Source organism: Eucalyptus grandis, chromosome 8, assembly GCF_016545825.1.
Source record: "Eucalyptus grandis isolate ANBG69807.140 chromosome 8, ASM1654582v1, whole genome shotgun sequence".
NCBI lineage: Eukaryota > Viridiplantae > Streptophyta > Magnoliopsida > Myrtales > Myrtaceae > Eucalyptus > Eucalyptus grandis.
In genome coordinates, this window is record NC_052619.1 from 31,048,432 (window position 1) to 31,061,928 (window position 13,497).

General features: G+C 42.6%; 1 protein-coding gene and 1 long non-coding RNA gene across 2 annotated transcripts in view; both read left to right on the forward strand.

The window, feature by feature from the left end:
* LOC104414071 (malate dehydrogenase, glyoxysomal-like) overlaps positions 1-13,497 on the forward strand; it is an 88,199-nt gene that overhangs the window by 2,145 nt on the left and 72,557 nt on the right. The window lies entirely within an intron of this gene.
* Positions 1,244-2,113, forward strand: LOC120286746. The gene is made up of 2 exons (XR_005545447.1): positions 1,244-1,476; positions 1,712-2,113. It is a non-coding gene; the product is annotated as an uncharacterized LOC120286746 (long non-coding RNA).

The window sequence follows — 13,497 nt, forward strand, 5'->3', positions numbered from 1 at the left end:
GTCAATTTTGGCAGTGTTGACATTATATCACATTCCGTTAGTCTCTTCAGTTTTGGGTTTCAGGTCGTATAATAGTGTTTTAGCTATTCTAGTGATGTTCATTTTGCTTAGGGCTTGTGACAAGCTCCGGAATACCAAGGCTTCCTGTGGAGTACACTGTTACCAGCAAGCATTTTTGTTTCCTAGACACTCGACTACATGCTTAATCATGTTAGAGTCTGTAAATTCTTTAAATTCACGAGCCATTTCAAAGATGTACTCTGCTGAGAAGTTTCTTTATGAGAAAAATGAGATTTTCGCAAGAATCACTTCTTAGGTCCATGTGGGCATATATTTTGCAACAAACATTAGAGAGCTTGTTATCATCTCTACATTCAATTTTCCAATGCCTTGGCAACCTATCCACTACCGCTACACAAGAAAAGTGTTAATAAAGATCTTTGTCAGAATAAATGGGACACCTCGCGTGTGAAAGTATGCACAAGGTGATGATTGCTTTGTCTTGGGCTATAGGCAGAAGCAAGCAGTTATGGAGAACATCTTAGTTTCTGATTATTTTTGTCTGGTCCTTATAAAGGGAAACAACGGAAATTATCAGAAAATATGTAAAACAGAGCAGCATGCATCTCTTATTGTTACGGCTGGGAGGATCACTTGAATTTTGATGATAAGTGGAGAAGTTTCGTGCAGTGACAGAATTGTTGAATATATCAAGTTTCCTTGAAGTGAGTTTTGAGGTCAAATCGAAACTGGATTTTTTGCGTCTATCTCCACAATGAAATGATGACATCACGTCTTGGTCTTCATTTGTCTGCTTCCTTTGTTATGTCATGAAGCCGACTGAATCGTGTACTCTGTGTTTTGACGACTTTAGGCTAAAAGCTGGAGCTGGCTTGGCAACTCTCTCAATGGCGAGTCCTTTTTTTGGCCTTTTGAGTTTTGATCTGATCTCTTTCATGAACGGGAAATTTGATGGCTCTTTGATATGCGGACTCATTTCACATGGTCACATAATGTGAAAATGAAATATGCAGGCATATGCTGCTATGAAGTTCGCCGATGTGTGCCAGCTTAGGTTGAGGGGCTACGCTGGCATTGTTCAGTGTGCATTTGTTGCCTCTCAGGTTTGGTGCCTTAAATAAAACTTGTCAAGATCTAATCCTCTGACTTCTCTTGAATTCAAACTAAACCAATGATTTTCTTTATTGTTGCCCCTTTTTTTTCAGGTGACTGATCTTCTGTTCTTTTCGTCCAAAGTGCGCCTCAATCGTACTTGGGCGGAGAAGCTTCTTCCTCTTGGCCCACTGAACGAGTACGAAAGGTCTGGAAGTTTAATTAATCTTGAGATTTTTAGGTCTGCTCAGATGACAACAAAGGAAGATGGAAGTTCTATTAATTTCGGCCTTTGTTTGTTAACCTGTGGAGCTGGCTTGGAAAGGGCAAAGAAAGAGTTAGCGGCAACGAGAATAGTTTCTGGTTAGTCAGTTCTCAATATGGGTTCTTGGGAATAAGTGGTCGGACCTAGGCAGATATCAAAGTTTATTCTGCATAGCTGACGTAGACGAAACACCGGGGTTTTTCTTTTCTTGCATGTAACTTGCTCAATGGTAATTTGCGTAATAACAAGGTGGACGGATGTTTGCATGTCCTGGTTTTATGTCTGTCTTTCGAGTTTCGGGTTTACATTATCGACTTTCTTATGCACCTGTAGTGTCGCCTCCAAGGAGCACTGTCAGTTCAGTTATGCAATACCGCAATAAGCAAATGATGCACAGAGGGTGCCGAATGAGCTGAAGCTCAGTCATTGCCACCAGGTTTGAAGTATTAAGAGATTCAAATGCAGCTTTTTAGGGCTTTGTCCAGAAGATTTAAGAGAATGAGCGAGAGAGCCATTATAGAATCTCTTCTTGGGTAAGTTGGCAGAGAGGGAGTTGAAATTATCTTTTCAACACCATAGCACAAGATTCAGAATTTTCAACTGGAGATATCTCTCCGCTAAATTCTCCCTATTCACCAGCAGCAATTTCTCACACTAAGTTCTCCTTACGTGGAACATTCAGACTGAGAGATTATCGAGTCTCTTTTTTTTTTTTTTTTTTTTTTTTTTTTTTTTTGCATGAAAAAGCAATTGATTTGCTGAAAAAGAAAAACAAAAGCTTTAGAACATTATCTTGAGGTTGGACGGGGGGGCCTCGTAACATTTGCTGCTTTTGTTGGGTAGTGGCTAGCCACTCGTTACCAACTGACGACGAATGAGTATTGCTTCAAGTTAAAGATCATTTTAAATCCATTTTGCGAGTCTTTTCTCTTTAACTTGTGAAAGTTCTTAGTTGAATTTGCTCCAACAACAAGGGTGTGTTTATTTCATGTGAAACACGAAAATTATTTTTAAAGAAAGTAGTTAGTTTTTACTTATTATGTGGTATATTGAAAAGGTACGATTGTAAACGTTTTTGCATATTGGATCTCATTTGAAATGATAATTATTAAATGAGATGAAAAAGTGAGCATTTATTAAGATATTTACTACGTTTGAAGAAATGATTTTCTATATTTAAAAAGGGGAAATCTGGAAAATTAGTTCGTAAAAAGCTCTTGCAATTAAACAAAGCTACCCTCAAAGTTCTTGGGAATCAAGTTGAAATTTACCGTGTGCACGGCATGGCCGCTACCGGAGAAAACCCTCTCGCTCTTTTGGCATCAATCTCTGTTCTGTCTCGCTCTCGGTCTCTCCTCCCATCTCTCCGCCTGTTGTTTTCGGCTCCCCTTCCCTTTTTATCTCTCCGGCAGCCGCCCATGGCTCCCGTCGCTACTGGCCTGCCACTGCCGGCCTGATCCGCACGTTGTTTGCTCTCACCACTTCATCAATTGACATGGCAAGCATTCTTGTGCTCCGACCCAATTACAGCTTGACACATATACGCTGACATGGAATTGAAAACCAGAACAAAAGACTTCATTTCTCACTCTTCCTCCACCATGACAGCCACCATCCCCCCGCTCCGGTACAACCGTCGCCACGGCTCAAGTTGCTACAACTTCCATCCTCGAGTTCTGCGTGTCATGGCTGTCGCACCCAGCGGTGGGTTTGCACCCTCCGCCTTCGTTGTCGCAGATTTGCTCTGCCCAACCAGATTTGAAGCCATGGCGAGACGAAGGTGACCAGGTCTGAATAGTGACCGGCGAGGCGGGAAGACGAAGCAGACGCACAAAGGAAGGAAAACTCGAAGACAAATAGTGTAAGACGAAGCTAAAGAGCATATCTGGAGCCATGGTGATGGCAGGAAGATGAAGCGACCAGATTTGGCCGGTGGCCGAAGACGAAGACGAACAGGCGCATGGAGGAAGACGAACAGAGGAAGACGACCACAAAGACGACTGAGGGAATGACTCAGTTTGGACAGCCTAAACGAGAGCAATCACTTCTAGATCTGGCGACGGACGAGCCTAAATGCAAGAAACCACGAAGGGGTGGCTCGGCCACGGATGGCCAATGGCAGCGAGCCGCACGCGACTGAGATGGTGGGCCGGCCGTGGACCATGGCTCCAGATCTCGCCTTGTCGATCATGGACCAGCGATGTCATAGGCCAGATCTAGTTGGCTCCGTCTTCTGGTGGTCCCCGTGACTTCGGCCAGAACTGCAGCGAAGAAGGGGGGGGGGCATTCCCAAGGGCTTTCGACCCCAAAACCCTCTTGGGAAAAATTTCAGCTTAGTTTGGTTCAGCATTTGGGGGTATATTTGGGGAATCTTTAGCATTTAAAATCTTTCTGAAATGCTGAATGCCCAAAGCAGTGGGAATCTTTAGGCATTCAGCATTTTCGGAATGTTGAAGGGTTTAATGAATTTTTTTCTTCCACTTTTGCCCTCATTGATAATTTAGTTTTCTTATTTTACCCTAAAAAATAACTGTTCATCGTCTTCCTCGTCTTCATTGTTTCTTCAAGATCGAAGCTTTAGCCAGCGGAGCTCAACCGGTGGAGTGGTCGCCCACGCACCGCCATCGCGTGGGTCGCGGCCTCAGGCGGCGTCGCTTGGGTCGCGCGACCCACGCAACGGGCTGAGCGGTGCTCGGAGCACCCGACGAGTTCGGTCGCTGGTCTCGCGCGAGCCGGCGACGCCACCGAGGTCGCCCGACCTCGGCCGGCGTCGCTCGGTCTTGCGCGAGCCAGCGACCAGCGAGGCCGATCGGCCATTCGACGGCGGATCGGCGGTCTTGAGGCCGAATCGCGCCGGACGGCCGAGATCGGCCTCCGCGACCTCCGGCGGCCAGATCTCGGTGGTCGGCAACGGCCGATTTGGCCGTCGGCGGTCGCCGGCGATTGGCCGGCAGTGGCCGGCCGCCGAAATTTGATTTCAGATTTTAAAGAAATTAAAAAATACCAAAAGCTAATTCCAAATGCAAAGTTTGCCAAACGGTGTTTATGCCAAGTTGCATTTCAATGCTAAAATTTACTAAACGGTCTAACATTTCCGAAAGCCTCTTTCTCTCAAAGATATTTGCATTCTCCAAATGGCATTCCCCCAAAGCCGAACCAAACGGGTTAGAAGAGGAGAAAAAGTTATATCTGTTTCTTACAATTGCAGATCAGTATTCACATGTCAAGTTCTAATTGGATATTGGAATAACAAAACCGCACGCCACATCAGCAGTTTTCAAAAGGACCTCATTGGTTAAGAAGTTTGACCTTGTCTGTTTGATTTATCTCCCAATCTCCCAATGTGCATCATAAGAATTGATTCCAAATCACTCTTCTTCTTTTTTCTTTTTTTCTTTTTTTTTCTTTTTGTGAATCTTTTCTTGTTGCACTAATTTACATGTGTATATGTCACCTGATTCCAGCAGCTCTAGCTGGGCATATGCAACATCTCACGCTTTCAGTATAACCACAACATGTGTGGCCTCAACCGAACTCTTTGACTCCTCAAGATTACCTGACGTCATGCATCCAATATATCAGCACAGAAGTTTTTGAGGTAAACAAATTTCAATTTATGTGGATTTAGACGTCAATTTAGGCAGTGTTGCCGTCATATCACATTCCGTTTGTCTCTTCAGTTTTGGGTTTCGGGTTGTATAATAGTGCTTTAGCTGTTCTAGTGAGGTTCATTTTGTTAAGGTCTAATGACAAAAGCTTCAGAGTACTTAGGCTACCTAAGGAATACACAGTTACAAGCAAGCAATCATGTCACCCAAACACATGACTGCATGCTTAATCATGTTAGAGTCTATAAATTCGTTAAATTCACAAACCATTTTGAAGATGCACTCTACTGAGAAGTTTCTTCGTGAGAAGGATGATATTTTTGCAAGAATCACTTGAGTCCATATTAGGGGTGTGCAAAATATCTGGGAACCGCCCGGACCGCCCGGAACCGGACTGGAACCGCCCGAAACCGGCGGTTCTTGAGGGAACCGGTCCGGTTCCCGGTTCAATTTTTGGGAAACGGTCCGGTTCCCGATTCCATGGGCGGATCCGCCCACCCGGACGGACCGGTTCCCTTTTAATATTTAAAAAAAAAAAAATTCTAAAATTGAATACAAAGCAATTGTTTTGTGGCAATTGTTTTTGTTGCAAGATGAATACAAAGCTAAATATTTGGGAATTCTTATGCTTTTTTGTTGTTTAGTTTATTTATTAATATAATGATGAAGGTGATGTATTCAATAAAGTCTTATTTAGTTGCACTTCCTTTGTTTTCTTGTATTTGGATGGTGCCTCATTTCACCTTCTTTGATTTGTTTGTGCGACTTGTGATATTTTGCCAAACCTAATGAGGGATATGTCCAGTTCATAGCTTTAAGAGAGACCCATTTTTCCTAAACACTTACTACTCTCTCTGCCTCTATATCAACTTATGTACATCCATTCCTTCATTGGTTGCATTTATAGTTGCAACAAATGAATTTTTGTTCACGTACTTAAATTTGGTTTTTCTTTTTTCGGCTTGCTTTGATGTCACGTAGTCGTTTTATGTTGAAAATCAAAATTGTTTTGCGTCAAGATCGGTTCCATGGATCCACCCAGGAACCGGATCGGACCGGCGGTCCGGTTCTCGGGTGGATCCATGCAACAAACGGGTGGATCCCGGTTCCAATTTTTCGGAACCGGTCCTTAGCGGGTGGTTCCCGGTTCTAGGTCGGGAACCGCCTGCCCGGACCATGCACACCCCTAGTCCATATGGGCATAAAATCCTATACCGAACATTCGAGAGCTTGTTATCATCTTACTTGTAGAGGCCAAGGAATTCGATCTACCAATGCTAATTTGGCAACCTATCCACTACCACTACACAAGAAAGGTATTGACAAATATCTATTGGAATTAGTGGGACACCTCGTGTGTGAAAGTATATGTACAAGGTGATTACTCTGTCTTCGACCATAGGCAGAAGCAAGCAGTTGGGGAGAATATCTTAGCTTCTGATAATTTTGTCTGGTCCTCATTAAGGAAAACCAAGGAAAGTAACATAAAGAATGTAGAGACAGAGCACCACACATCTTTTGTTGTTACGGCAAAGAGAATGACTTGCATTTTGAAGCGATCGTTGATTTCTACTCAAAACTGGATTTTTCTGCATCTATTTCCATGGTGAAATTATGACATAACGTCTTAGTCTTAACTTCTATGCTTCCCCATATTATGTCTTGAAGCCAACTGAATTGTGTGCATCTGTGCTTTGACAACATTCAGGCTAAAAGCTGGAGCTGGCTTGGGCAACACTGTCAATGGCGAGTCCTTTTATTCACCCTTGAGATGTAGTCCGATCTCTTTCATGAATGGGAACTTTGATGGCTCTTTAATATGCAGACTCTTTTCACATGCTTAACTAATGTAAAAATGAAATGCGAAGGCATATGCTGCTGTCACGTCTGCCGATGCATGCCTGCGTGGTTTTTAGGGTGAAGCTGGAATTGTCAGGTGTGCATTAGCTGCTTCTTAGGTTTGGAGCCTTGAAAAAATTTATCAAGATCCAATTTTTTTACTTCTCTCAAATTCCAACTGAAATGACTAATGATTTTCTTTATAGTTGTCCCCATCTTTCAGTTGACTGAACTTCCGTTCTTCGCATCTAAAGTGCACCTCGGTCGTGCTGGGCTGAGGAGGCTCTTCCCTTTGGCCCGCTGAATGAGTACGAAAGGTCCGGAGTTTTGATAATCTTTAAATTTTTAGATCTGCTTTGATTACATCAAAGGAATATGTGAGTTTTTTCTTTTTTTCTTTTTTTGGCCTTTGTTTATTAATCTGTAGAGCTGGCTTGGAAAAGGCAAAGAAAGAGATGGTGGCGAGTATACAGATGGGCATTTTATTTATCAAAAAGCGGGCGGGTTAAAGATGTGGCTTTTGGCAAGGAAAAAAAATGTCCTCTTCATAATTTCTGCTTATTTTTTTACTCAGAATCAGTACGTGGGAACAAGTGGTTCAGACCTAGGAAGATATCAAAGTTCATTTTACATAGATGCCTGAGAAAACAGAGAGGTTTTTAATTTTCTTGCAGGTAATGTACTCAAATGGTAATCTGTGTATAACCTGGCGGACGCATGTGTATATCATTTTCCTTGTCTCATCTTTCTCATGTTCGTGTTCGGATTTCCGACTTCTTTTGCACCCCTAATGTCGCCTCTACGCACTATCAGATGTGCAATGCCGCTATAAGCAAATGATAGACAGAGAATGCTGAGTAAGTTGAAACTCGTCTTTGGCACCGGGCTTGAAGTTTAAGAGACTCAAGTGCAGCATTTTATGGCTTTGTCCAGAAGATTTAAGAGACCGAAAGGAGCAAGAGAGCCACTACAGAGTCTCTTCTTGGTAGTTGGCAGAGGGACCTAAAGCCACAATCACCAGCATTAATTTCTCACGCCAAGTTCTCCTTGAGTGGAGCATTTTGACTAAAAAAATTACCGAGTTTTTTTTTTCTTCTATGAAAAAACCATTAATTTGCCAAAAAAAAAAGAGATTTAGAACATTATAAGTTGGACGAGCCTCAAAATTTGCTGCTTTATTTGGGTAGTGGCTAGTTTCTCATCACCGACTGATCAGGAATGAATATTGCTTGAAGTTCAAAGATAATTCGAAATATGTTTTGCAAGTCTGGCTTTATTAGGGCTGAAATTACTCTACATTGTAATGACAACTTGGAAGAGACATTGGCAAAAATTACAGTATTGGGCAGGACGACAGAAGTAGGAGTGCAGTGTAGCAAGAGCAATGTCACTCCCGAGCTGTGGATCCCTTCACACGGTTCCCTTAGAGATGCCCAGCAAGACTGCAACAATGCAGTGTGGGTGGAGGAGGGCGATGGAAGAATGATGCACGAATTGGCCCAAATTCGTCCACTAACACCATCAAAAGTTGAATGAAGTACATAGGATCTCGATAACTAGCATGCAGATTCTTACCAATCTTACACTCTCATGTCGGTACGGAGAGTGCAAACTGATCCCGAGTCGACTACATCCAATTGAAAAAAACAAACCGGCGATAGATTGCCCCAATTCCTATATCTTGGTTGGCCAAATCACTATTACCATAACATTGAGTGAGTAAACCTTACAGCTTTTTGACAGTCTCAAACCTACAAAATTATAGATCATTGGATATTGCTATAGATCCACATGATGATTTGGTGATTTTCATAGATCTAATTTTTAAGTCTTTCAGCATTATTTTTTCACAGTTTCATAAGATGTTCAAGTAGGCATGGCTTAATCCGAAATAGTTATTGGAGCCATCTTGGAAGGCTTGAATGGGCTATGAGACCCGTGACTAATCTTTGTAGCGTACTAAAAGGTTGAAAGTAAAGCTACCTCAAACTTGAACAAGACACATTAAGGAAAGTTGTGGCTAGTTTGAATAGGCAATGAATCAATCTATACCTCAAATCGATTAGTCAAAGTAATAAGCCGGTTCGGTCAATAATGGGATTGGGCTTCTGAAGCCTCCTGCAAACATGGCCTGTGACTTGGCCTACTAACATAGCTTGCTGACGTCATAGGGTGTAACTCACCGATGCGAAACCTGACTTGGCGCTTGTTAGTGCGTGGAAGCTTTGTTTGCCCTGAAATTAGATGACCAACTTCTATGGCGATTGATGAGTTGAATCGTATTGTGGATTGAGTTTTTGGAGGCACAAATGTTGTTGTAGGCACTTTACGAACTATTGTTAGAGTTTCAACGCTCATCACGTATATTGACACCTATATTTTGACAACTCATTAATCGTTCATTAATTGCATAGAAAGTTAAGAATTAATTCTTAACCTCTAACAAAAATGATTTTCATTAAATTGAGTTACATATGAACATTAAGAACATTTGCGTCACTACGATTAATTATTAAATTTTTAGAACTTTTATCTTTTAAAATTACAAAATTAATTTTAAAAACTTAGTGGGCCCGGCTAGTGCTGGGCCTGCGCCGAGCCCCTTTTCTTTTCCTTTTCCCTTCCCCTCTTTGGGTCCGGCTCTCTTCTTTTACTTTTTTTTTTTTGGCCCCTTTTCCTTGGCCCGGCCCTTGCCACATCTTTCCCTCTATTTCCCTCACGCCCTCTACAACGCGACGAGAACACCGGTACGATGGGGAACGGCACGACCGCAGGAGCGTCCGGTCGGGGGTCGCCGGCGGGGGCAGCTGGCGTCGTAGGAGGCCATGTGCGCTGGGCAACTTAAAAGGGAGAGAGGTGAGTGAGCCACCGTGCTTGGACCTCGGCCGCCGACCCTTGTGGACGCGTGCTTCTCCCACGGTAGGTGTCGTGCGTGTCTTTTTGAGTTGTGTCGAGTTGCATCAATTTCCCCGGGATCCCAGCTCGGAGGCGTGCGGGGCGACCGAACGTAGTCCGGTCTACGGAGCTCGCCCACCGTTCGCCGCCCCCGAGCCGGGTAGAGACCCTCGGCCGACCCCCTTTATGCCTTGCTTTGCCCCGTTCTCTCGTGTTATTGCACGAGCTACCGAGCCGAGGCGTGCGTTTTGGTTTCGTTTGTGTTGTCCTTCGTTCTTTGTTGAGCATCGCCCGCTGATTCGTGTTGAGTTTTGATCCGGTTTCGAGTCTTGTTCTCGTTGGGGTTTTCCTTTCAATTCGCCCACCACACGTTTGACAAAATGTTTGCACCAAGGCTGAAAGAAACCGAAGGTGAAAAGAGAGTGATCGAGAGAGGAGTAAAGCTTTTCTGTATTTCCTCAATGAATAATGTAATATGTACAAATCCTATGTAAATAGAGCTAGAGATGTACAATTGATGGAAATAAAGAATCCTATGTATCAATCTAGATATGTATCTAATCTTTAATTGATATGTACATAATCAGATCAAATTATAATCTCCAAAGAGAATATTGCATATCTTCTAACACTCCCCCTCAAGCTGGTGGCTTGTAGACATCCAAGACGCCTAGCTTGCTCAGTAGATATGCATGTTGTCGATGACATAGGGGTTTGCTGAAGATGTCTGCTGACTGCTCTGCTGTGCCAATTCCTTCTGTCTCAATTACACCTTCTTGAATCTTGTCTTGTGTGAAGTGACAGTCTACTTCTATGTGCTTAGTTCTCTCGTGCACTATAGGATTTGCTGCCAATTTGAGAGCTGCATCGTTGTTGCAGAATAATTTTGTCGCTCCTTGTACTTGTATTCCGAGGTCCTTAAGTAACCCTCGTATCCACACTACTTGACAAGTAGTTTTTGCCATAGATCGATACTCAGCTTCAGCCGAAGACAAGGATACAATAGGCTATTTCTTGGTCTTCCATGAGAGGAGCGAATCTCCTAATTTGATGCAGTATCCAGTGACTGATCTTCGACTAGTAGGACATGTAGCATAATCAGCATCACAGTATGCTCTCATCTTCATGTCACATTGTTTAGACAAAAGAATTCCAAGTCCTAGACACCTTTTCAAGTACTTCACAACCTTCAATGCAGCTTCCAAATGAGATCGTTTTGGACTGTGCATGAACTGACTAAGGGTTTGTACTGCATAAGAAATGTCAGGTCTAGTCATGGTCAGGTATATGAGCTTCCCGACAAGTCTTTGATAACCTGATGGATCTTCGAGTATGGGATCATCATTTTGTGATACACTCCTATCATATTCTGCAGTAGTCAACTTAGTGTTCTGCTCAATAGGAATCACAGCTGGTCTGCATCCTGATAGGCCTGCTTCTGATATAATTTCTAAGACAAACTTTCGTTAACTAAGAGAAATTCCTTGATCAGATCGAGCAATTTCAATTCCAAGGAAATATTTAGGTGCTCCTAAGTCTTTAATGTGAAAGGTAGCATGTAAATAATCCTTGAAATTGTCTATGGCAGCCTTATCATTTCCCATAACAAGTATGTCATCGACATATATCATTAAATAAATGGATGACATACCTTTAGTCCGTGTGAATAAAGCATAGTCATGTTTAGACTGCTTGAAGCCTGCTGTTATTAGAGCATTTGCAAATTTGGCATACCATTGTCTGGATGCTTGCTTCAATCCGTAGAGGGATTTGCGGAGACGACATACTCTATTCTCCCCCTGTCTCCGTAAACCTTGAGGAATGTCCATATAAATCTCCTCATCAAGATCCCCGTGCAAAAAAGCATTAAGCACATCCATTTGATGTAGACTCCAATTATTAATAGCAGCAACAGACAAACAAGAACGAACCGTGACATCGGTAGCAACCGGAGAAAGTCTCGTGGTAGTCAAAGCCTTCCTTTTGTGTGAAACCTTTGGCAACCAACCGTGCCTTGTATCTTTCAACGAAACCATCAGCACGATATTTGATCTTGTAGACCCATTTGCAGCCAATTGGCTTACGACTAGAGGGTAATGAAACAAGATCCCATGTTTTATTTTCAATCAAAGCTTGTAGTTCCGCTTTCATGGCCTGTTGCCATTTTGGTTTAATGGATGCCTCATCATAACTAGATGGCTCCTGTTCTTCTGATAGGCAACTAATGCGACATCTATGTTCCTATGATAATCTATGAAAGGAAACATATGATGAGACTGGATATTGAGTACCTGGAGAATGAGTTGCACAGATATAGTCTTTAGTCCAGGTAGGAGGTCGTGTGGTGCGACCAGAACGCCTTGGAGGAGTCATGTCTGTATTTAGCGCACTGGTAGGTGCCGACTCTATATGCTGATTTTCTTCAGCATCATGGGAATCTTCGAGTCGTGATTCTAAAATTTCTTCTGAGCGATTGGTGCTCTCAATAGGTGTTGGTGTTGATATTGGAAGAATTGAATCGGTGGAAGGAATGTACCTTGATTCTTCCATGGGTATATAGGTAGGACCTTGAGGGACTGTTTCATTAGATAAAATACTATGGGGAGGAGCTATCATCCCTGTATTTGCATCTGAAGTTGTCTGCTCAGAAAAAGGAAAAATGTCTTCATGAAAGATGACATCACGACTTACCAGAAATTCCTTTGTGGAAATGTTTAGAACCCGATATCCTTTTTTCAAATTGGGATATCCCATGAAGATGCATTTCCTAGCTCGTGGACTGAATTTGTCTCTTGGCCCCACTGTTGCAACAAAACAAAGACATCCGAAGACCTTGAGATGCTGGAGTTTTGGTTTCTTCCGAAATAGTAATTCAAAAGGAGTTTTCCCTTTAAGAATCCGAGTTGGCATTCGGTTGATTAGATAAGTGGCTGTGACCACACAATCTCCCCAATAATTGTCTGGGCGACGCTTGGAACTTTAAGGCTCGTGCGACTTCTAATAGATGACGGTGTTTCCGTTCTACCACGCCATTTTGTTGTGGTGAATAGACACGGGAGCTTTCATGTTGTATGCCATGTGTAGTAAATAGTGAGGAGCAATCATGGCTGAAGAATTCTCTCCCATTATCGGAACGGATCCGCTGTATGGATTTGCCAAAGGCGATTCTTTGAGAGTGAGATATAACTCTTCAAATGAGAATATGTCCGATTCTTAGACTGCATCAAGAAAGTCCAAGTCGAACGAGAGTAATCATCGACTATAGTGAGAAAATATCGAGATCCATCATGATTTAATGTATGGTATGGTCCCCAGATATCCACATGAATTAAAGAAAAAATCTCACTAGTCCGAGTATTACTAGACGGAAAAGGCGAACGGGATTGTTTAGTAAGAGGACATATATGACAATGTGAATTTGGAAAAGAAGCACTGTGGTCCAATCTCAAATGCATAATGGAATTTCTATCATTGGTAGTCAAGTTACACAATGATGACTTATTCAAATAATTGCAGGGAAAATTACTTGAAAAACTATTCCAGAAAAATAGACCTTCAGTGAGGCTACCCAAGCCCATCAGTTTCTCAGTCGAAAGGTCCTGAAAGAAACATGTGTCAGCATTGAAAATGACTCGGCATGAATTCTCTTGGCAAGCTTTGGACACAGAGATCAGCTTAAACTGGAATTCTGGGACATAAAGAACATTTCTAAGAATAATTTGTGAGCTGAGATTGACTATTCCTGTTTCATGAACATGAGTAATATTCCCGTTGGGC